At 36.2% G+C, this 25,651-nt stretch overlaps 1 long non-coding RNA gene and 2 pseudogenes across 3 annotated transcripts; all 3 read right to left on the bottom strand.

Moving 5' to 3' along the window:
- Positions 1-7,377: 7,377 nt before the first annotated feature.
- LOC143615151 (protein SIEVE ELEMENT OCCLUSION B-like) lies at positions 7,378-10,680 on the bottom strand (annotated as a pseudogene). Its single transcript, XR_013150417.1, has 7 exons — positions 10,049-10,680; positions 9,815-9,967; positions 9,280-9,728; positions 9,098-9,213; positions 8,838-8,980; positions 8,243-8,734; positions 7,378-8,154 (listed from the first exon to the last, which is right to left on the bottom strand). The product of XR_013150417.1 is annotated as a protein SIEVE ELEMENT OCCLUSION B-like (transcript).
- Positions 10,681-11,924: 1,244 nt separating this feature from the next.
- LOC143615152 (28 kDa ribonucleoprotein, chloroplastic-like) lies at positions 11,925-14,328 on the bottom strand (annotated as a pseudogene). Its single transcript, XR_013150418.1, has 4 exons — positions 13,850-14,328; positions 13,667-13,768; positions 12,433-12,708; positions 11,925-12,056 (listed from the first exon to the last, which is right to left on the bottom strand). The product of XR_013150418.1 is annotated as a 28 kDa ribonucleoprotein, chloroplastic-like (transcript).
- A 10,705-nt stretch (positions 14,329-25,033) lies between these two features.
- Positions 25,034-25,651, bottom strand: LOC143615154 (uncharacterized). Its single transcript, XR_013150419.1, has 3 exons — positions 25,568-25,651; positions 25,416-25,472; positions 25,034-25,244 (listed from the first exon to the last, which is right to left on the bottom strand). It is a non-coding gene; the product is annotated as an uncharacterized LOC143615154 (long non-coding RNA).

The following is a 25,651-nucleotide window of genomic DNA, read 5'->3' as shown; positions in this document are numbered from 1 at the left end:
TATTGGCCTCAGAAGCCGGTGCATTAGCCTCGGAAGCCGGTGCATAAGCCTCAGAACTCGGTGCATTATCCTCTATAAGCGGTGCATCAGCCTCTGAACCTGGTGCATAAGCCTCTGAAGCCGGTGCGTAAGCCTCAGAACCCGGTGCATTATCCTCAGAAAACGGTGCATCAGCCTCAGAACCCGGTGCATAAGCCTCAGAACCCGGTGCATTATACTCAGAAAACTGTGCATTAGCCTCTGAAACCTGGTGCATCGGCTAATTCCGGTGCTTCGGCGATCCCCGGTGAGTCAGAAGAATCCGGGGCATCATAAGAGTCCGGTGCAATAGAAAATTCTGGTGCGAATGGCTGGCACTACTCTCATCAGCGGATGGGCTAGGGGATGAACCATCGTCGCTTGAGGGTGATGGAGACGGCGAAGATGTAGGTGAGGAATCATCAGATGGAGACGGGGCGTTAGATGAAGGAGATGATGCTGAGCTCTTGCCAGAACCTTTTGACGATGAACCTTTGTGGGAGTGTTTCGGAGTATGGGAAGCCATGACAAGGCCTGTAACGGCGATGATAACTAGAGCGGTAATATGCAAACCGCGCGCCATAATGCACAAAAGAGAGATTATTTACAAGGAAGTTTTTATTCAGAATTGTGGAAAATTGCATTACATTCTCTGGACTTATTGTAAAGAGAGAATGCTTATTAAAAATTTTGAAGTAATGTAACGTGGACGAAAATGATAGATAGTTGTTTTGTATAGTGTAATGTATGTGGATGAAGAGATATAGGTGTTAGGTGTAGATGTAATTTGGGAGAGAATTATGGTTCTTGTAAGGCTTTCAGTTTACCGATTCAAACCACTCTCAAAATGGAAAAACATGCCACAAGTTCTCAATTTGGTCCAACTGGAGAATAGTAATTGACCTTTTGGTTTTATTTAAATGCATTGCATATTCATAAACTAAGAATATGCTTATAAATGAAATAATTGTGTATTTCATAAAATGAAAACAACCATAAAGCTACCAATTATGTATTTCATAAAATGAAAAATAAATTGGATTTACACCGGTCAGTTCCAGGTTCCAGTCTGTCAAGCGGACCATTACGCCACCAAAACCGAACCACATAAATTTCATACCGGCCTACTTGCTTCGGTTTCAACTGTTTTGTCAAGAGTCAAGACCCCTAGTATTTAGTTTTAAAAATGGTTCAAATCTATATGTGATTATGTTCTGCTAAAAAAACACATCCAAACAAACAGTCCAACATATCTATAAAAATGCCCATAACCAAACCATACCTATTTATCTATATGAAGTTTATATCTTAAGCAGTTTGTTATGTGAATATATCAATTTGAGTTATTATTTTTATCTTTACTAAGTTAAAGAAAAAGTTTTAAGTGAAACAGAAACTAGCAAGATACAAGTTACAATATAAAATCCACTTATTTCAGTAACTAATTTAAAAGACATTTTAAACAGCGCAAAACCGTTTGCCATCCAACCAAACCCACCCGCCCAGGCACAACTCTACCCTACTAAAAAACGGCATGACCAGCCCATTTTGACACCTCTAGAGTGCCCCTTTGTGGCCTAACAGTTTCAACTATTAGAATCCTCACCTCATCTACACTATTGCCATGTCACTTATTCAGACCATTCAATGGCAACCCACAACCCATTACCTAAAAGCTAAAATCTATCAATCATCTATCCTCTCTAGTCCACAAAGAAAATACAGAGCAATCATATACCTCTATAACTACATTTTTTGTATTATAATCTACGTAACTTAGTTAAAAAGGCACGAAGCGCGTCTACGTACAACCACATAAGTTCTTTTACAACCAGAAGCCGCATCTCTGTCATCTGTGTTACATATCAACCTACTTATCAAGTAAACCTTTTGTAATAACTTCACCCTTTGAGTTTACGTATAAAGCCCCTTCGGCCCTAATTTTGACCCAAAACTACATGAGGCGTGCCCCTTTTGTTTTCGCCCCTGATGCTTTTTCAATAGCGCATTTAGCGCCTCACCCTCAGAAAAAACGAGTTTCATTTCTATGTCAAATCATATCCAAACACTCGTGAAAACTCCAAAAAAAACAACAAAAAGAGACCATTTTAACCATTCCGAATCGAGCAACGAACATTAAATTTTAATCCAGAAAATTAACCCTTATGAAAACTAGAACCAAACAACAATTTTACATAAACTAAAGTAGGCACATAAAGAAAAATTCTTTTATTATTCCAAAACATCCCATTAGATCAATAGGCAATAGTTTAGCTATCAAATTTAGATATTAATGTTTGAACTCACAATTTAAGGGTTCTAGAGATAACATAGGATCAAATACCACTTAATTAATAACTTTAAATCAGGCACACTATCCAACACATTCCACTCAAGCAATGAAAGGTCTAGAAACCGGCCTTACCGAAACCTAAAACCCGAAAAAACTAAGTCTTCCTGCGCAGGCGCTTCCGCAGCTTCTTCAACTTGTGTTTGTTCATCTTCTTCTTCCTCTTCTTCTTCACACTATCAGCCCAAATCCCAACATCTTCTTCAGATTGAACATACCCAGTATTAAAAACTGGGTTCAGAAATGAGTCAAATGAGAAACTAGGGTAATAATAAGTTGAAGAATGTGGATGTGGGTTTGATTCATCGGGTAGGGTTTTGAAAATGGGGGTTGAAGTGACGGGTGGGTCGGGTAAATGGGTCGGTGAGATGAGGATTCGGGTGTTGAGATTGGTGATTAGGGTTGGGGTTAGTGGGTGTTTTCTAACGAGTCTTTGGAGAATGGAAGCCATTGATGAGAGGTGGAATAGAAGGTGAAAGCATGAGAATGGATCTCTGATTTATTTGCTGGTTATGATTAGGGTTTTAGTGAGCTTTCAATTTAATAAATTAAAACCCAACAAGGAAACTAAAAAATGAAAATGAAAATGAAAATGAAAATAAAAATGAAAAATTTTGAGTTTGTGTTTGTAATCGAAAGTGACAAAAAAAAAACACTTGTGGAGAATTTGTTATAATTTCTCTAGAAATAAGTCAATAACTATAAATCATGTACGGTTTGCGGGTTTGCCTGTTGAATAACTGGTTTCGAGTGTGACCCGTATACTTGTTTGTGTCAAAAGTATTAACATCTATTCTAAGTTCTAACACACTATCCATGGCGTACCTCAAAACTCGAAAGCAACACATGTATCTAAGTGAGTTGAACAATTTGATGGTAGGTAATGGGTTGTAAACATGTTGGTGGATTGTAACAAAAGGATTAGACAAGTCATAAAATGATAAACAGGTTGACAAGCCGATTAAAAAACGCATGTTTATTAAACGGGTTAGCATTTGGAAACAAAAATTATGATTATCTTGATGTAATAATGCATGACGTGTGAGAAATTGTCACAAACTATTAGCAACAAGCCAACAAATATACAAGGGTGTAAACGAGTAAGTTGCTTGCGAACTTCTCGAAACTAGCTCGCAAAATAAGCTTCAATTGAGCTGAGCTTAAACAACCCAAGCTTAAGCCTAAAAGTAAGCTTATTTAATAAACAAGACTAAGCGTCCCTTTCTGACTCACAAACTTAAACGAGCCTGTTGCTTACATTTATTTATTTATTTAACATATTTGATATATGTTTCTTTAATTAATACCAATTAAATGATTAATAATATATAACATTTGAGAAGCTTGGTGCCGCAAGACCGTAATCAGTCCACGTGGCGGCACCAGCTTCTGGCACATCATCTGATAGGGTTTGATATATGTGAAGATTGGATAATAGGGATAAGATGGAAGAATGGTTATATTATTGAAAACGTAAATAAAGATTACAAGATATTTCCAGGCCTAGCCCTCTCTCACCGCATACACGGGAGCCATGGCAATGCCATCTTAAACCTAAAACATACTCTCCTTTCTCTATTAGCTATTGATACCTATTTATAGAAATATAATTACACTTAACCCCTCCCAAAATAGACTAATGACAATTATGACTAAAACTAGAGAATGATTCCTATCATTACTCCCCCCCCCCCCTCAAAACAGTCTTGCCCTCAAGACTGGTAACGAACAATTGACTCAATAACCAAGCGGAAGCTTCCCCGAGAGCGTTTTCAGGTGGTCGACCCTGCCCATGCACCATCCACAAATGATATGATCCAATACTTAACACAATAACAAGACTGGCATTCTTGTACCACCACTGAATACCCGGTAGTTCTCTATTAAAGAAAATTCCAATAGAGGTAAACGGGCCAAAAGACAGAACCGGTCAGCACGAGTGATCCAAAGTGTGCCTCATTTCCAACCAAGGCGTCTATCGTCAATTTTTAACGCAGGCCCAAGGAACTGAGTGACAAACTGAACGTCCCCATAAAACGGGCCCAGATCTGGGGAGTATCGGCCCACAATGATTTTCAGCTCCAGATTGTGGCCCACCCCTGTACCAAAGCCCAAAGCCCACCAAATATTATCCAATATGGCCCATGTATCACCTAACAGCCCCAATTTGGCTTGAACGGTTGGTTGTTTGTCAAATATGGGTAGTTTCTCGTCAGCGCCAATCGTATTGGCTTCATAATTGGGGATTATTGTCGTCATTCGAGCGGGTAGAGATGGGAAAATAGGAACAGAACCTGAGAAACGATCCACCACATAGCCAATTTCCAGATCTAGAGACGGATCTGGTAGTGTAATAGATTTTGAATCAGATCTGGAGAAAACCTCGCCGGAAAATCCAGATCTCGACGAACCATCGACGTTCTGTTTTTCTCTCTCATCAGATCTGGACACGAGTGCCTCCAATTGAGCTATTACAGATGGAAGACCACCAGAAAAATCCCCCTCGGAGTCTGATTTGAGGCCAGAATCTGTGCCGGAAATAGAGTTGGAACGAGAATAGGGAAAGAACTCACCGAAATTGCCTCCCGAACTAGGTGTGGCGCCGGATGAATATTCCAGATCGGAGATCCCTGAGCTAAATGAACCATTGAGCTTCTCGTGTGATTTCATCCAGGCTAAAAAGACCAATCGAAATTCCCTTGAATCCTCCCGATCTGCAATTAAAGTGGAGAGAGAAGCCTTGATCTCAGTTACATCCGATTGAAGTTTTTGAATCTATTGTTCATGAATATCCATACGAACTTGCTGATTTAGGGTTTCCATGATTGACTGAATAAAATGGCAGGTCAAAGGCAGGTCGGACCAATGATAGGGTTTGATATATGTGAAGATTGGATAATAGGGATAAGATGGAAGAACGGTTATATTATTGAAAACGTAAATAAAGATTATAAGATATTCCCGGGCCTAGCCCTCTCTCACCGCATACACGGGAGCCATGGTAATGCCATCTTAAATCTAAAACATACTCTCCTTTCTCTATTAGCTATTGATACCTATTTATAGAAATATAATTACACTTAACCCCTCCCAAAATAGACTAATGACAATTATGACTAAAACTAGAGTATGATTCCAATCATCATCCATTTTTTTAGTTTCAATTTCAATATCGTATCGTCGTAAACGAAACCAATCCAATTCGAATCCACTCTTCTCAGTAATACCCAGGTTTTACCGGCCGTCTTTTTTTTGTTCTACAACTGTAACCAATATCATTGGTCCACGTGGCAGCACCAACTTGTGACGCGTCATACAATATTTTGATTTTTTTTAGTTAAGTATCGTAAAGGACGTAATCGAAACCGACCCAATTTATGTCTACTCGACACTGTAACGCCCGGGGTACCAACCGATGTTTTGTTTTTAGTTTATGTGTCGTAACGAACATAACCAGAATCGACCTAACTCGCGTCGAATCCACTTAAATGTACCCACCACGATCATAATGAACTTCTACCAACCGAATACATGTTAATGTATCGCCGCATCGTGACGGGTACATACCTAGTTATTATATATAAAATTACGTAAAAATAACTAAATAAATAATATGTTACACAAAAATTTATAATTAAAAGATAAATACAAACATAATTATAAAGTTATAAAAGAATTTACTAATAATTAGAAAACGAGCCAAACTCGAGCTTGAAGCTTGAGCAATGAGCACTCTACAAGTTTAACAAGCCTAGTCGAGCTTGGGCCAGGCTTGGCTTATTCGCTCCTTACAAGGACTGGCTGGAACAATGATGAAAGTTTTGGAGCTACTTGTGAAATTTGAAAGTAAATCCTTTTCAATTAAGCTTTTTTACACGTGGACCATCGCCGGAGATTGCCACAAAATCGTCATTCAGGAACCGGCGAACGTTACCTTCGTCTCCAGGCTAGTATATTCTTTTTTGTTTCTGATTTCTAAAACTACTGTTGTTTCCTAATTCGATTATCATTTGATCACAATAACTTCACTACTTAGTGCGTTTTTCGTTTCTGAAGTTGAATTAATCATGATTTAACCTACATTGCTCTTGACTTCAATTGGCTTAATCATTTTACTCTGATTCATGCTGAATTTGTTTAATGTCCACGAATCTAGGTCAATACTTTAGCTGATCCTCTTTGTAAATGTGTGAATGTAGATAAGGCCGTGTGTTGTGGTTTAACTTTTAAAGCCTAGTTAAAGTGTCATGTCACTTCCACGTAGACAGTGGCTTTAACTAGCCAACCTTTTAACAAGCTCGTTGGGTTAACTACGTTCTACATATTAAGAATAAAGATGTGATTGGTTGTTAGTGGGCAGTGGCGAAGCTTGGACTAAGACACCCGCGGGCGGGGGGGGGGGGGTACAAAATGTATACAAAATTTCACAAATGAAGGGGGCCGGGCTCAAATTTTCGGCCATAAACGCCTAAATTTACACTACGTATAAAAAATTTCGGCCGAAAATGGCTAAAGTTTACACTACGTATAAAAAGAGTCGACCGAAAACGTCTAAATTTTACTCTACGTATAAAAACTTTCGGCCGAAAACAGCTATTTTTACACTACGTATAAAAAATTTCGGACAAAAACGGGTAAATTTACACTCCTGCGTTAAAAAACAGGGGGGGGGGGGGCGGGGCCACCGCGGGCCCTAAGCAATCTTCTCCACTGTTAGTGGGGGGCGGACCCCAAATTTTGATGGGGTGTTGTGGTTTGGCAGTGCGTTAATGGCTTAGGTGGCTTCGGTGACTCCCACAACAAGTAGTAGATGTGATCAGTGATATTCGATTATCTATCTATCTGTTGCAATTTGGAATTCGTGAGCATGCAGATAGATTATTAAGTTTATAGGTATCAATCAGCCATTTAATGGAAACAAGCTTTATTAAAATTCATAAAATATTTTATTACATCAAACGCATGCCTAACTCATAGAAGTCTACACCTTCCAGATTACACTCATGTAAAACCATTTCACTCTTCACACACAATAATCGTATTAAACCGTAAGAGAAACACATCAACAGTCACATGCTGCTGTTTATTCACTTAGTAATAATAGCCGACATCAGAGGCTGCAAGATTGGTGTTAATATTGCTCGTTCAGTAGGGTTCGAGAAGGCCGGTTTGGTCGTGGCAACAGAGGAAGGCAATGTATTTCTCCATCAGACGATGGCACTCGGGACAACGCATACCTTCAGGGATTCTACCTGCTGCATGGGAAACTCAAATCGGCAGCAGTTGTTGGCCGCAACATGAAGCTTGTCATGGTAATCTTTAAACGACAAGTCAAAACCCCTTGTAGGGATGTGTTCCTTCCATAGGTCAAAGTCAGTAGGGGTTTGCAACATGGTGGTTCCGTGCCCGTTGGTGAGAATCTGTGATCCTCTACAAAGCAAAGCCCATGATCCATCTTTGTCGTAACTGAGCAGCTTCTTGATCTGCAGCATTATGTTGTCTTGGTCATCAGCTCGTTTGAGTTGGATCTTGGAAAACAACATGCTCTCTATTCGGGTCCAGAAGAACCAGATCAGAGTGGTATCTTGCCAGCAGTAACTAAGCTTTTCCACATTAATGGTGGCAATCGCCCTTCGCACGTTTTCTCTTTTCTTGCTTTTGCCAACATAAGCCATCTCTAGCGGGATGCGTGCAGCAGTTGCCATGGCCCGTGCATTGCTCGTGAACTTGCGAATCCACTCAATGTCATCGCCACCATACAAGAAGATGTATTTGTCATCTCTTACCTAAAACATAAATCAATCAAATCTTTTATAAAACATACCTTAATAAGAGTATATAAAGAATAAAGTGAATGGTAAACGGTGAACCGACCCAGTTGAGTATGGTTGGGTCCATGCCACTGACTAGCAACTCTAGCCTCCATGTTTCTTCCTTCCACAAAGCTTCCTCTCGGGCAGTGGTGAACGGGAAGGCGGTGCTTCCCCAAATCCACATCATGTGCAATGCATTAGGACTCAACTCTCTTCCCTGTGGGTCCAACACAACAAGGATCGGCTTGCTTCTAAAGTGCCACCTGTCACCAATCGACTTCTTCACCGCCCTGTCAATATTTGAAGGGTGGTACACTGAAAACCATGGCATGCTATTCTTCATTTCCTCAAATTGTAGGTCCATTGCATCAGTGTACACAATAGAGGGGTCCACAATAGGGACCCACACCACCTCATACAAAGAATCCAATCTGGACCCTTGAACACGTGACTCGCTGTAAATCTGCTCGAGAATCGACAGCTCGTCGCGTGACATGTCTAGCCCTGATATCAGCAGCAAAACATTCCTTTTCCTCAGAACTTCTAAGCCCACCTGTGAGGTTAGTTCAACAGGAATTCATTTAATTATATTTATAAGAAGTATTAGTTATTAATACGATATATATAAAAAACTAAATATGAATTATTGCTCAGACCCTTTTCTTAGTAGCCCCGTCGAAAAGTGGCAGTGGTTCATCCCTGTAATTGAGCAAGATCTTGAGGATTTTCATGTTGTCAATATGGATCGTTTCGAATAGCTGATTGAATGAGTTTCTGAAATCCATTTCCTTCCTGTCTCCTGCATCAACCAGTCAAGAACAAAGTTATCAACATTGTTTTTAATACAAAGCGGGCTGGATGACTTGTCAAAACGGGTCATGATTACAAGGTGTAATACGAAGCATTGAACAAATACCTATAACACGGTGGCATTCCTCCAATTGCTTCTTGAGAAACTCGAGTAAGTGGTTGATCTTCATGATTAAGGTGGATAGTTCCCATGACTGCATCTCAGAGGATGATATCCCGAACCTAAAGTCATTAAATCATGTTAATCACCATCTTTATTACTTAATACAGTATTAAATTTCCACTTACTCATGACCCATGCTGGTGAGGCTAGTGATCTGTGCAGCACAAGCAATGATCCCTCTAACATTCCAGTAAACAGCGGTAGGAACTGTTTGCAATGCTCTAGCCATGGCTGGCACATCAGTACTGACATAAGCAGATGGAATCTCCTTAAATTGCATAATGCACCGAGTCAACTCGAGGACCGCGTGAATGAGTTTGTTGAGTGCATCGAATCTTGGTTTCAAGGGAGCCGAATGCTCCATGATCATTGGTACTTGTCTAAGAATAGCCATTGATTTTGCAAGTTGATTTGATGAATAAATCTGAGCTAGAAGCCAGAATTCACCGTAGTTTAGAGCAAACGCTGCTAGGATCAATGCCAACTTCGCGTCCCAGTGGAAGTTTCCCACTTCGTGAAATAGTGAAAGTGCGGTTGTGTGTCCATCTCCGCCACTTAAGCACTTGAATGCCATCTATTAAATATTATATTTAAAAACAAATAATTTTAATCACATGTTAGTCTCTAAAGAAGATGAGTGTATAGTTTTTGAGATCAAACCTCGCAAGCCAGCTTGTCAATTGTGTGTGACAATGCATTAAGGATCACAACTGCATTGGTTTGGTGTGCATTGGTCATGTGGCGTGCATTGGCTTCGTGTGTATTGGTTTGGAGGGATTTGCCCTCCAGTTTTCCCACATCTGAGTGTGTAATCTACATAGAGTTCAAGAGCCACAGATCAATACAACTGTTTAATAAAAATAATAATAATAATAATAATAATAGTAATAGTACCAATGAAGTTGAATCAGAATCAATGACGGCATTAATGGTGGCATGACGAAGGATGTCCTCCACAATGTGAATAAGGGGTTTGACATCAACATCAGTGCCATCAGGAAGATGAGTATCAAGCACTTGCTTCATGATAACATTATCATCCGATGCACTAAATATCGAGTTTCTTTCACCTTTATGCTGCTGCTGCTGCATCATTGGATTATGCATGGGGCTCGTCATCTCGTGTTGCCTTGGGATATGCATCGGGTTAACCATTGGATTTAGCATCTGGTTGTTCTTGGGACCCATTGACATACCCAGTAGCTGCTGTGCCACTGAGTTAGTCATAGGACCCATAAGTGGCTGCTGCTGTTGGTGTTGTTGGAGTGGCTGTTGCTGCAGTTGGTTAATTGGTGAGTTGACCACCCCTGTAAACGGGTTGCTGGTTGCTAAGGGATTGGTGGCGGTTAAGAGCCGCATGTCAGGGTTTGATGATGGTAGGTTTTTGCCGGTGTAGTTGGAGAGTGATTGATCCATTTTGGTTTAGGAATAGGTGGTTTTGGTGTGGTCTTCCTGAATCACCTGGTAGCCTTTAAATACATATTAAAAATAGAATAAAGTGGTAAACCAAATTGAACCATCTTCCTTGCTTCATTTGGAGTCAAGAAAGCTTAATGTTAATTTGAAGCTTCATCTCTTTTGTGGTCTATACTCTATATCTCATCAGACCCCCAATGTCTTTACGCTGTTTATCATTTACAGTCATAAGAATCTAGAAAAAGAACCAATGAAAATACGAAATGGGCTGTCATGCAGCCGCTTTGGCAATTGTACGCTGTGTACATGCATGTGTAGTCCTTTCAAATTTACGTATTATTCACGAATAATGTTATATCCTCCAAAAAAATCTTTATTTTACATTTTCAAATTTATATATATTTTTTTGCATGGTATAACTTTTTCTTTTTGATTCCTACAGGGATGCAGGATACTGGAGCAAGCAACATGAAACATGTTTGTGTGTAAGATTCTTTGCTGGTTCTTTTTGTCTAGGAATGCATATATTTGAGGGAAAAGAAAAAGATGGGTTCTTTTGGTGCATTAATGTTTGGTATTACTTAATTAAGGGTTGGGTCTTTGAAAGTGAAAACATATATTCTTATCTGCTTTCTTGTTTGTTTGTTAATCAATCTTGGTGAAGTTTGCTGATAGTAAACAGTCCTTGGTCTCACTAGCTATAATGATATACCCAGTCTCCTTTTCAAACCAGATAACTATAATTCAGTTATATTATATAAAATTCTAAAGTCTAAACCTTAAACCCAAAAACACATTCACGTCACCATTTCACGGGCGTGACATGGCGGGTGGGGCGGGGGTCGGGTTTTTTATGATCTTATTTCATTTTTTAAAATTTTTAAACGTTTATAAAGTAAATACATTAATAAATATACAAATATCTATTTATTGAACTTGTTAAATCATATTGTATTTGTAAAAGTTGAAAATGTATAAAATTTTTATGCATACTTATATATTTCAAATTTATAATTTTTCCGCAATACTATAATGTTTAAATATATTTATTTTATATATTATACAATGTTAAAAGTTAACTAGTTTATTTGAATAAATAAAGCGGTTATAGAAAATAAATGTAAAAGTTGGTAATGATTTTCAAAATATAAGAATGTTTTGTGAGAAATTACTGGATATCCTCTTATGTGCAGTGTATTTATTTGAATTTAACATTTTATAATTCTTTTCATTTCTCATTTGCAACTTATATAGAACATAGAATGTTAATATGAGTAAAATATCTTTCTGATATTTGAACAAGTGGGGAAACCTAGGATCTTACTGAAGAACATTAACTATTTGAAAGAACCTACAATGGAGAAAAAAAGTACAAAAATCTGCTTCCTGCAATCCTGAAGCCAGTAGTCCTCATTCAAAATCAAAAGAAGCCACGCTTTGGACGTTCCTCCGCAACGTTAACCTTGATTGCCCTCCCATCCAAACTCTGCATCATATACACAATTCATTAATTCAATGAAGACCATCATTTGCATACGGTTGTTCACAATTTCGGCTCGTTTACTTATTATGAACCGCTCGATTTGGGTTGTTCTTTATCTCAAATGGGCCAAATTAAAATAATTAGCTAAAAGTGGAACGCGTGAAATGAGTCAAACTGGCGAGATAAGTTAAGAGTCGTTCGAAATCTATTTTAACGCAAACATCCCGGACCGTTTTATTCATGATATAGATTATTATTGTAACGTTGCTTTTGTAATCGTAACTAAGGTATACATGATCTTTTAAGAAAATGAACAAAAAAATTTAGTGAATATATGTGACTTTGACCATACTAAAATTTGTAGTACTAGTTTGCATACCTGTCCATCTAAAGCAGCAATGGCATCGTTCATTTCTGTCTCACTTGCCATTGTTACAAAACCAAACCCACGTGAACGACCCGTTTCACGATCATAGATAACTCGTGCATCAACCACCTTCCCATGTTCACTAAACGCCTGCTCAAGTCGACTGCTATCCACTTGCCAAGCCAAATTACCCACATATACTTTAAAGGAAGTCGCTACTACTCGTCTCTCTGGTTGTGAACCTCTTGGTGCAGCTTTATTTACAGTTAAAAGCCTGCCACTCAAATCCTGTTTTCAAAACATTATCCACATCATTACAAGTCCATTTAACATTAACTTTATTTCGACAGGTAAACATAGTTATGCAAATAACGGCGGGTTCCAGTATGAAGTTAAATCTTGGTCAGAACCATAAGAAATTATCTAAATTTGATATCCAACTCACAAAATTCATCAATATATATAAATACACACACACACACATATATATATATCAATTGGAGTTTTTGCTAAACTTTTGAAGCATTCTCCATTGGAAAAGGTTGACAAATCACATTTTCATTTTTGTTTCATCTTTGTTCATCTGTCGACTTACACTTAGAAACGCTAGCAGACACGTTAATACAGATAAAAGTGTGAATTTACGAATTTACCGACTTGTAGAGTAAAATATCAAATTTACTGAAAAAAATTTCCTTGTTCTAAGTTAAAGTTGTGTAATAATTAATTAGAAGTATGCATATCATAATAGCTGCTGTTCAAAAAGCTAGAGGCTCGAAGCTCTGGCTCGTGGCTCGCTTGATAAAAACTTGAATAAAACTAGCTAAAAAAACTTGATTTGTAACCGGCCAAAATCGACCCAGGCTCGGCTCGTTGGCTCAATCTTAGGCTCGTTTAACTTCAAAATCGAGCTCTAGCCTAGCTGAGCTGCCTCGTTTAATTTCAAGCACGAGCTCGAAACCACTCTGGCTCGACTCGTGAACAGTCAAGCACGAGCTCGAAAACTAGCTAAAAAAACTTGATTTGTAACCGGCCAAAATCGACCCAGGCTCGGCTCGTTGGCTCAATCTTAGGCTCGTTTAACTTCAAAATCGAGCTCTAGCCTAGCTGAGCTACCTCGTTTAATTTCAAGCACGAGCTCGAAACCACTCTGGCTCGACTCGTGAACAGTCATATAATAGCATATTAGCATTGTAAAGACAGACAATAAACTAATTAAGAGTGAGAAAAGGATAATAAACATTACATAGCCATTGAATGTCTCCACAGCTTTCTCAGCTTCTTCAACTGCGCTCAATGTCACAAACCCAAACCCTCTACTCTGATCAGTATCCCTATTATATATTACCTACAAAACACACACTTCAAAGTTCAAACCTTTACACAAAAATCAAGAAAATCTTGAAAGCCCTTAAAAAAAAAACACTACCTCAGCAATCTCAACAACTCCAGCAGAACTGAAAAGGCTGTGCCAAGTTCTCACTGTCAAAATCATAAGGCAAGTTACCAACAAAAAGCTTTGCATCTTCAGGTGGCTCAGAATAAGATTCTTGTTCTTGTTCTTCTTCTTCTTGTTCATCTGCTTCACTTTCTTGTGTGACTTGTTGTGACCAGTCTGAGGTCTTGGAAGGTGAAAGCTTGTGTTTTTGAGAGGCCCATGATGAGAAGTGAGAGAAAGTTGAGGTTTTTATGGGTTTAGAAGATAAGGTGAGAGATGGGTTTGACTTAAATGTGGTAATGGTAATGCATTTAGGGGTTAGTAATTGGAATGGTAGAAGTGCAGTAGCAGAAGTCATAACAAGAAGAGGAAGTGGAGATGTGTAGAAAGATAAGAATAAGATGTTAAGAAGTGCAAGAAGCAAAGGCCAAAGATTATTTTAGATTTTCATGAAGGGATATTTTTCTTCTTTTTTTGTGGGAGGTGTTTTGGTTGTGTCCATTGTGCACCTTGTATTATGAAATCTATCACAGTTGGTCTCTGAAGTTGAGTTTGTTTGGATTTAAACTCCTCAGGGTTTATAAGGGAGGACACACATACCCAAAACCAAATCTAAATAGGACTGACATATCGTGTATACTCATACACGATAAGACACGAATACAAAACATGTATACATGTACATGTACATGTACATGTAACCCAATCCCGAACACGAACCTGCTGGATAATCAGAGAAGGGTTCAGGCATTCGGTGACCGGACTACCGGAGAATCGGATATGTGGAGAGGTAAACTGGAGAATCGAATGGATGCGACTACCCGAGATGTGAAGGGAAACCACCAGAATACCGAAGATCCGGAGAGGGAGAATCGGATAAGCGTTTTGTGCGTTGTCCGCTTGATGTTTGATTGAAATGATGTGTGTCGCGTTCAATTGTTTGATATAAAAATGTATGGTTAACTATTTAGGGTATATAACATATTATATTAATATATATTTGTATTTATCAAAAAATCTAATCATGCACTAACGGATACGTAACAGGTAAACGAGTATTTTACCTACTTAGACACGAAAACTAGCAGGTCAATTCGTGTCTACCTATTTGATACATGAAACATGTTAAGGCCACATCTGATACCTGTTAAAGTTGTGTATGTTAATGACATGTATTCGTGTCTTGTGTCTAAATTGACAGCCCTTAATCTAAATAGCAAAACTAAAACATCCAAAACAAGTATTTGGGCAGGGGGAGATATGGGTTAGTTTTAGAAGACACCTCTCATGACGAATTACAATAGGTGTACTAGTAATTGTTTGGTTAGAGAGAGAGATATCCGCAGGTATACAACAACGTATTGGTCCTGAATACGCAGGACCTTTGGGAATTCTTCAAGCTCTAGCAGATGGTACCAAATTACTTTTCAAAGAAAATCTTCTTCCATTTAGAGTTTTTATAGTTCATGTAGAGATGAGGGAAAGGATGTGCATTTTGTTGAAAACGCCAAATACGAGAGGAGAAGAGATGGCGTTTTGGATGCTTTTGGTTGTGAGAAGCGCAAAGCCTAGTAAGGGTGGGCAAAGTTGACGTTACAATATTATCCTGAATACACTAACTGATACTTCTCTTTTGCTCTTGATTTGTCAATACTGGTAACGACTATGGATTTAATCTACACTTATTAGGCTATGCGTAGTGAAGGGGCTACAAATGGGGGCGAATTGCGACACGCGGCGCCCAGTCAGTAAGGGGTGAGAATTTGTTTTTGAGGTGTAATAGTGTAGGGGCTACAAACTGAGCCCAAAGTATTTTTTTATTATTTTCTTTTTATAATTAAAATAAACAAATAAAAACCAAGAAAATTAAATAATAAAATAAAAATGTACTAGAATTAAAAAGAAATACAAAAAAAATACACAACTAAAAAAAACTAATATCCGTAATATTCGCGCATTTTTTCACGTCATCGTTGATACAATAATGCGGCATCCTCGTGAAACCCCTCCGATTTGAGGGATTCTTAGTCTTCTTTCATTTGACGTAATTCCAACGTCTGGGCTAGCTTTTCTTGGTGTTTGTTGGATGCTCTAAGGTCGTTTCCTATTTCCGTGGCATTTGTTTCCAAACGACCGACCAACTCGTTTAATTGTCCGACGTCTTCACTGGCTGCCGTATTGAATCGTGATGACGACGAACCTCCCCCCTTATTTTCTCTCGATCTCCCGTGTGGTCGAGCAACTCCTGTACTTCTTCGTCGTCATCTAAATTAACCGCGTTAGCTAAATTAACCGCGTCGTCCACGAAGAAGCTACGAGCATCGGAGGGTGTGTTTGGTGTGCTCGGATTTGTCGACGACGATGTCTTCGACTTTTTTGCTAATTTTTTTGTAAGAATTTGGGTATAAATTGTGTATAAAATGGATATAAAATGGAGAAGAAGATATATGTTTATATATATATACTAGGTTAGAACCCGTGTAACACACAGGTTAAATTAAATAAAAAAACAACTTTAAAGCAAACAAATGTTTTGATAATTTAAAACCAAATATAACAAAATTAATTATTGCAAACCATAAAGCATTATTCTTAAACAATAATTAGAACTTGTCAAATGTCAAACCAACTAACCAATCAAACATAATAATAATAATAATAATAATAATAATAACAACCACCGACGTAAATGTGTTTACCAGTAAAATAAAATTGGAAACCTCAAACTAAAACTGTAACACCCCGACCAAAGGCGGCGGAACATGCCGGGGTGCGACGTGATTGGACAAACACACAAGATACTATTTAAAGTGACAATATTTATTCAACTCATTTTATTTCAACAAATCACTAATAACACATCTCGTTCATATAAACAAATAGCAATCATATTGTTCATTTCACTAATACCCTAATAGTCTTGATAACGATTTCCGTCAAGCACTCGAGTCAACAAAAGTCAAACCTGTAACATTTCATAAAATAAAGTTTGTCAACACAAAGGTTGGTGAGCAATTCATAAGTTTGAGCCTATAAGTATATAGTAATAAAAAGCCACAAACTTGTATACAAAACAATAAATAAAAGCTATAAACTTGGATAAATTGACAATCGCTAATAGTTTTACGTTAGCGCCACCTAGCTACAAGGGGTTGCCAAGTAGTCTAGGATTTTATAATTATCGTTAATTGCATTACGTTAACGACACCTTGCCATGAGGGGTTGCCAAATGGTCTAGGATTTATAGTTCCACCATCCAAAAGCGATAAACACATAGACAAATAAGCATAGAACACCAAATCGAGCAATTATTCAAGTAAGGTATACAATCACTTTTGTGGGTTTAAGATGCAAGTAATTAAAGCATTTAGTTTGATAAGTATGAAATGTCACCCCAAAACGAAAGATGGAAAAAGGGGTATGAAAGTACTCACCTCGATTGATGAACCGAGAAATAAATAGATAAATAAATGAAGCTCGAACGGTAAACGAACAGATCCAACTTGAAACGATAAACACCGTAGCTAAAATAAATAATGTAATATATATTAATGAACTTGAAACCATAATGAAACTATATTGGAAACATTGGACGAGAAGGTTCGGTTGTAAATCGGATTACCGGTTAATTTGTCAATGATTAAGGACTCGTACTTAATTGATAATTTAAAATAAAATATTATTATTTTATTGGACTTTTAAATAACTAAAACAATATCAAAATAGAAACAAGACGTGCTTAATTTAAGAGTTCGGGTTTTATAAAAATGAATTGGCAATAAAGTTTATAAAAGTATTATTAATGATGATGATAGTAATGATAGTAATAATTCAAAAAAAAAAGATAGGTTGTATATATATATATATAGATATAAGATAAAGATAATAGAAATAATAAGAATAATTATTATTAATAATACTAATATAGTATAATACTAATAATAATAGTTATAGAATAAAGATCTTAGTATTAATTAAAATGTTGTTGATAAAAAAAAGATAATAATAATAATAAATTATATTGATAGTAAATTATGATACCATACGTGATGTTGGTTCGATTTCTAAACGAGTTCACAAAATAACCATATTAATACTATTGCTAGTAATTAATGATGATATATGATTTTAATAGATAATAATATTATGACTTTTAATAATATTAATAACAATTTTATATTTATAATAATAACGACAATAATTATAATATTATCAATTAATAAGTATAATAGTAAGTTATACAAAATAATACTAATAACAATCTATATATAGTAATGTTAGTATTAATAGTAATAAAGTTTTGTTAAGTATAAAAAATAACATCGAAACCGGTCTAGGATGAGACCCGAACCCGTGACCTCTAAACAACTTATGTACCAACCGACCGAACCAAAATAACAATTGTTAATTTAAACCCATAATAAAGATAACATATCCATTATCCGATCGTTATCTTTTCCCCCAATTCAAAACAATACCAAAATCCATCCAACCCGTTTCAAAGTATACAACCAAATATATAACCGATTATTAACGATTTCAAACTTATAATCGATATATATAAAATTATTAACACCCAAGTCTAATATTACTTTACCTGTTAGATGTTTATGAGGTTGGCTCTACACCGGAAACAAAACCCGAGTCGAAACCTGCCGAAGACGAAGAAACAGAAGCCGAAGCCATTTCCGGCCGCCGGAGGCGTGCCGAAAAACGATACAGAGAGAGAGAGAGACAAGGCGGAGGGAGAGAAAGACGAGAGAGATAGAGAGCTGCGGTGAGAGGGAGAGGCAGAGAGAGAGTAGAGAGAGCTGCGGTGAGAGGTCAATTCCGGCCGCCGGAAAAGCGAACAGAGGGGAAGGGAGGATGGTGGGTGTTCGGTGGTGGTGGTGCGACAGTGGAGGTGGTGGGGTGTCGCCGGAATATCGTCGATGGTGGCCGGAAAATCGGCAGGAGGTGGAGTGGCGAGGTTGGTGGTGGTGGTTTGCGGCTGAGATGGTCGGAGAAACGAGGGAGGGAAGACGGCCGGAGCTCGGGGCTTGCCGGACCGCCGTCGCCGGAAAACGGCTCAATGGTGGTGGCGGCTAGGGTTAGGTCATGTTTGTTGTTTATATATATACATATTTTCAAAAGTGGCCCCTCAAGTTTCAATAAATGTTTAATATGAGTTTAAAGGTTTTCAAAGTTATAACGAGTTTACGAAAATTAGATTAAACCCTCTGTGTTTTCTCAACGACACTATAATATGACAAAACATCGATTTATTGGTGATCGAAATATATAATATAATATAATATTGTATAATAAATAAATAATGTTCTAAAAATGTTGAGTCGGGTTCACGTAATAAAAGTTTACAAAATGAAAACAACTCAAGACTCGAATTTTGACGGATGTCACAAAAACAAACTCAAATTTTGTGGTGTTATTGCAAACCATAAACCATTATTACTCATAAACCATTATAACTTTTGTACTGTCAAACCAACCAAACAAACAATCATCAACGTCGCACGAAACCTATTTTTCCTTAGATTTATTACTTGAATTTGCAACAACATCATAATCAATGTCATAGATATCTCCAACTTTCCTTTTTAAACTGAATGGCGGAGAACTTTGACGGTTTGTGTCACCATTTGAATGTATGTAATTTTTACATGTTTTATCAAACCTTTATATAAACACACTCACATACAAAAATTATGAAGTAACACACCATCATATGTTAATTAGTTCTTTTGAAGTCAACATTGAGTAGTTTACTAAGGTATAATTTAAATAAACTAACTATTTTATGTAATTAGCAACTAATAGTTTTAATTAACCAAACAAAACCATTGAACTTTAAAACTAATAATCGTATGAAACCATTAATCGATCAAACAAATGAATACAAAAATAACTTTGTCAATACAACATCTTTGCCATTTTAGTTACAGTCCCACTTTATGCCAATTTCTTTATATACCAACAATACAGTATATTATAGATTTAGATTAATACCGAAAAGCATCGGTTTCAAAAAACATATAGCTAAAGAGATAACTTCATTAGAAAGGAACTCCATAAGAAAGTTTACTTATTTAATGCAGTATATTACCCGTTTTGCTTGATTAGTTTTCTGAGTTTCTAAACCTTATCTTCACCTTAATATACCGAACATACCTTATTTTCAAATTGAGAAGATCTAATCATCGACTCGCAATTCAAATATTATGACCCGAAACCAAAGTCCTAAAATGGCACATAACAGAAATCCCGAATTATCAGTTTCACCATAAACAATCTGTAAAAAAATTCCCTTACTAACATTTGACCAAAATGCCCCTGGTGCATAATAATCCTTTTTGCAGTCTATTGATCCTTTACCTGATGCCAAACAATGTCTATATTTCTTTATATTACTCAAGCAACTTGTATGCATTATGCCATTCCTGTACCCTAAAACATTAAAAAACAAATGGTAATAGCATTAAAACATGCATAAATACTAAGATTACAAAATAAGACAAAATGGAAAAAACTATCAAAAGAAAATAAACTACTTGCTCATTAGCGACAATCATTTCAATAGAAAATGCATAATTTAGATTCTCACATGTATGATAAGAAATAAAAAATTATATGTGATGCATAATCACCAGTTTATGAAAATCATCCTAACATTAGTTTGAATACAATATGTAGAAGCATTATCAAGTTCTATCTTTGCTATTAAGTTAAGTTGTATTCGTTCTAGAAAATCCTCATTATCCGTCGGTTTTCCTTACATATATCTAAAAGTAAAAAAAAGTCAATATAATAATGATTCTAACAACATGGCCAATATTAATAGAAAGGTGAATATATAAAACTAAGCTTACAATTTTTTGTCAATCTTCATTGTGTAATTTGTTGTGTAGAGGCGAAATTCTCATTGGTGATACTTGTAGTAAGAAAACGAAAAATGATAATTTTACCGAATAAATAAACATTCGGAGGTAATCAATATCAATAATGAATAATAAGAATTAGAGTTTAGAGAAATTTACCATCATTACTATCAATATTGATAGATGTTGAAGACATCATAGTGTCACCATTGAAGGACATCATCCCCGTAAAAACAACAAAAGTCCATAAATATTCATTAAAAATTCTGTAAAAATAAAATAAATACAAACTTGATTGACGTCTTTGTTTGTTAAGTCAGAGGGTGTTATGTTCCGAATTTCATCATTGACATTGCCTATCCGAAGACATTTATTGGATAATTTATAACACAATTAGTCCTATATTATTAACCAGAGAAGTGATGACAGAACTATTGTAAATAAGGCTTTTTGGAACCGATATTACCCGGATGAAGAAGACATAATATGATTGGTAACTGCGTTAAATTTGTTAAAGAAAACTAAAAAACATAAATAAAGTAACACTAAATGCTTTTAAGGTTAACATAAACATAATAAAAAAATACAAATGAAACAAATCTCTAATGTATATTAAGATCCCAATCAACTATAAATGTTTCAACTTGATTGAATGCAATATACACACTTTATGCCTCATGTGGGATAAGGTGCCACACCTCACAAAATCACATGACATCATATAACTGACCTATTGTAATTGGCGTTCTACCTCTTCCAAATTATAATGTTGTCGGAAAACTCACCGAACACCGTTAAAAAAATAGGTTAGAAAACTTACCGGGCGCGACAATATCTTGTAATCAACTAAAACAACATATAGCTATTTAACATAATATGGACATATCACATATTTGACATTTGAATTTGAGGTTGATATTTGTGGTGTGTGATTGATTTATTATGAATAAAAAATAAAAAATAGCTATAATCAGAAATCCAGAATATTTTGTTTGATAGCACAAATTGATCAAATTCTAGGTATCAATGAAATTAGCTATACATACAATCAAGTCACAAAAGATGAACATATCATTATACAACACCTAGTCAATCTAACACATATCATTATTACGATTACAATCAAAATCATCCATATAATTATAACAATAACCTAAATCAAAATCATTCATCTAAAATCTCAATCGCAAGCTCTATTTGATTCAAATTACAATAACATTATCTTTATAAAATATGTTTTTTTAATAGAATATGCGTTTTAATTATTTACCGATTAATACAATTACAAAGATTGATCTATTGAACCTGTTAATAGAATTATAAAGATTGATCGATTGAACCTGATTTAACCTGTGATGTGAAGGTGAATCGTTCGAATCCGATTGAAACTGCGAATCAGATTGAATATGATTAGGTAAGACGATTGAATATGTGAATTGGATTACAAATATTTGATAGTTACCTGTTTACTTGTTTGATAGGGTTAGAAGGAATTGGATTTGAAACAGCGAGAGAATTTGAAATAGTCATGCGAATGTGAAGTATAATATTGAATTAAAATTAATTATAAAATAATTAGAAATTGTCATATGACACTTTGAAGAATCCTGGTTAATTATAAAAAAAAAGTTGTTTGAGATTCCACTCATTTATTAGATAGGTATATATATATATATAATATATATATATATTGTTTTAATTAATTAAATTTTTTATTTTTTTATTTTTGACCGTTGTAACGGTCATAATAATGTAATATTATTATTAAACTAATTCCGGAGACAAGAAAACCCCGCCCCCGCCCCTTTTCGCCCACATATCACCGAGGGGGGGGGGGGGCGGTGTTCCCTCCTCTTCTCGCCCCATTTCGCCCCAACCCTCGACCCATTACGGATAGCCTTACTCGCTAGCTGACTGAGAGGATTCACGTGTGGGGCTAGGAGTATTGACCAAGAATACAAATGAATATTTTGGGATGTTAGCTATTTCCGTTTTGTTATATAAGGCATAGATTGATATTAAAGAACACTTCACACACTCATGCAACACACGTTATGTAAGTCCTTAGCTACGATCATCTACACCTGTAGAGTTGTACTTCGTTTTCAATTAATAATACTTCTAAGGCAGATTGACGTTTAGTCGCCTCTCGAGATTTTATGTCAGAGATCCTAAATCAATCAAGGGCTTTCCTTGTAATTACTAGTGTCATTTTTACTTTGATTATCAACTTTGCTACAACTTACAAACACACTACCTCACGTAACAAATTTGATCGCGGAATTATTTATTAGTAATTTTTTGTCAAAACTTCAATTATTTCTTAAAAATCTCAATACATTCAATAAATAAAAACTACCTATCAAATCCAAAATTTTAGCATCTCTTGTATATAATAGAATTACTATACTGGTTGTCACATTGTAGATGACCCGTTATAACCATGCATAAAACTATTTACACCGGTACACCTAACCAATTGCAACATCTAAACTACTTCTAACACTTCGCTTAAACCAACTACAAAGACGTGCTAAAGTTGTCTAAATATGAAATATGAACAAAGATTATAATGATACCTTCAAACCATTAAAACGATGCATCTAAAATGACCTTAAACTTATAGACGAGTCTTCCAATATTAAAAAAAATTCTACTTAATATTCACCATATGTAAAACAAAATTCAAAAATATATGAAGTTTATTTCTTTGAAATCAAAAGAACTTGCAAGAACAAGTAACAACCAGCAAACACACTGGGATCAATCATCGATCCTCTTGACGGACTCTCGACTAACAACTGCATGTGAAGATGACTTCAAAGGTGTAGGAGTGACCTGCAAGAACAAGTAGTTACCAGCAAATAGATCACCTAAATGCGACTGGCTCTCCTTAAGCCTCTTCAAAACCTTTGCAAATGACGCTATAACCACCCGAGCTTTGCGCCTCATCAAGCTTGGAATCTTCATCTTCAGTCTCTTCTTGATCTTCAACCTGGACGGCCATCGGATTCTCGCCTTATTGTCGCCTTCGTTTCGCAGTCTCTGGTATGAAAAACAGGTGGCAGCCATGTGGTGGAGTTGGTAGTGAATGAGAGAAGGAATAAGTAATACGTGGTGGCTTCATCTCATCGGAACCGCTGGTGGTAGGGTTGAGGTGGTTTATGAAGCTGTCAGCTGTTAGTTAGCATGCATTCAATGCACAGCAATGATGGCCAGTATAGTAATTGTAATTGATACAGCCCACATAATAATAATAATAATAATAATAATAATAATAATTAATTATTATTATTATTATTATTATTGCAGTGATGACAGCGGTATGCCGGATATGTGAAGACAAAAGTTGGAGTCGACGGAGCATTTGGTGATTTCATGTCGGTTCGCCCAAACTCTATGGAGTGTAATCTTTTTGTGGTGTAAGGTGTCTTCTATTTTTGCTTTCTTGGTAAAAGACTTGCTAGAATTACATCGGTTCTCTCACTTCCCAAAGCGAAAAGCAAAAGTGTATAATGCGGTGTGTTTAACGACGATTTGGTGCGCGTGAAATGCTCTTGTGTTTGAAGGTAAACAGATAAACATTAATAACATGGTTGACGAGATTAAGGCCCTAAGTCATTTTTGGGTAGAACCGGGGAAAGAACGGAAGTCTCACATGGAAGAAGCGGTGGGGCTTTAATTTCATGTTATAACGGGTGTTTGAGAAGTGTCTCTTGCTTATTTTGTTTGTGTTTATTTTTGTATAGTGTATGGGGGTGGTTTTGTACTTTGTTCGTTGGTTGTGTCTTGCTTATAACGATAGTTGTTTATTAATAAAGTTTGATTGGTTGTTCAAAAGAAAAATTAATACTTTTTATATCTGAAACTTCCCCCATTTTTAGATTAATTTTTTTTATCCCATTCGATTATTTGTCGTCAAATAAAGACGGTTTAGATCGTTTGCTTATTGTCAATGTCAATCAAAACCCAATATAAATAGGTTTAAAGAAACATAATAGAAGACAAAGTGTGAGTTGCATCTAAAAAAGTAATTACAACCATATCTTAAATCTTCATAGTCAACTAGTTAATATTTTCTTTATTTAATGTGTATTAAACGGTTTATAACCTGTTAATATATGAGCAGTCTCTTCAGCCCAGCATATTAGTCAAGTTTTACAGTAATAGACCAGGTGAAATGGAAGTTTACTATACATGTACAACATAAATATCATGAGCGAGTGAGGCCTCAAATATCCATGAAATAACATATAATTGTCCCACACCCAAATCCAAACAGGTATATACTTTAGCTTTCAAGAAAGAGCCCAAACATATAAATATTAATTAATTTACAATTTATTAAAAATTTAAGAACATCATCACGAACCAAACCTTCAACTCGTATCAAATCACACTACTATCCAAATCAAACAAACAAACCAGCCTTAGTAAAGCTTAATTCTGGTATCGATTGTACTCCTACAAATCGGGCACAACTTGAGCGTTTGTCCACAGTCACGACATGTCTGCAAAAAAACCAAACGGGTCAAAACAGGTCAAAACAGGTCAAGTTAGATCAACCTGGTAACAGGTCATCTTTTCGAGTAAAAAAATACCATTTGTATTAAATTTATTTTATATGTGTGTGTGTGTGTGTGTGTGTATTATTTTCCTGATGTTGAATGAATGAAGCATACCTGATGTCCACAGCCAAAGGCCATATCCTTTTGGTTGGTTAGACAAATGGGGCATAGCTGTAATGTCACAGAAGATATTATTAACTAACATTACTCTTTCTCATAAAAATATAAAACAAATAAAGTATAAAATAATAAACTAAAAAATGTACCTGATTTTCAATTGCAGAAGCTGGCATAGGTGGTGCAGTGCGCTCTACATTAGTTGGTGGATAATAAGGAACAGCGGTGACAGG

Source organism: Bidens hawaiensis, unplaced genomic scaffold, assembly GCF_021521415.1.
Source record: "Bidens hawaiensis isolate Kalapana, Puna unplaced genomic scaffold, B.hawaiensis_p1.1 tig00041920_1, whole genome shotgun sequence".
NCBI lineage: Eukaryota > Viridiplantae > Streptophyta > Magnoliopsida > Asterales > Asteraceae > Bidens > Bidens hawaiensis.
This window is presented reverse-complemented; position numbering and strand designations above follow the sequence as displayed.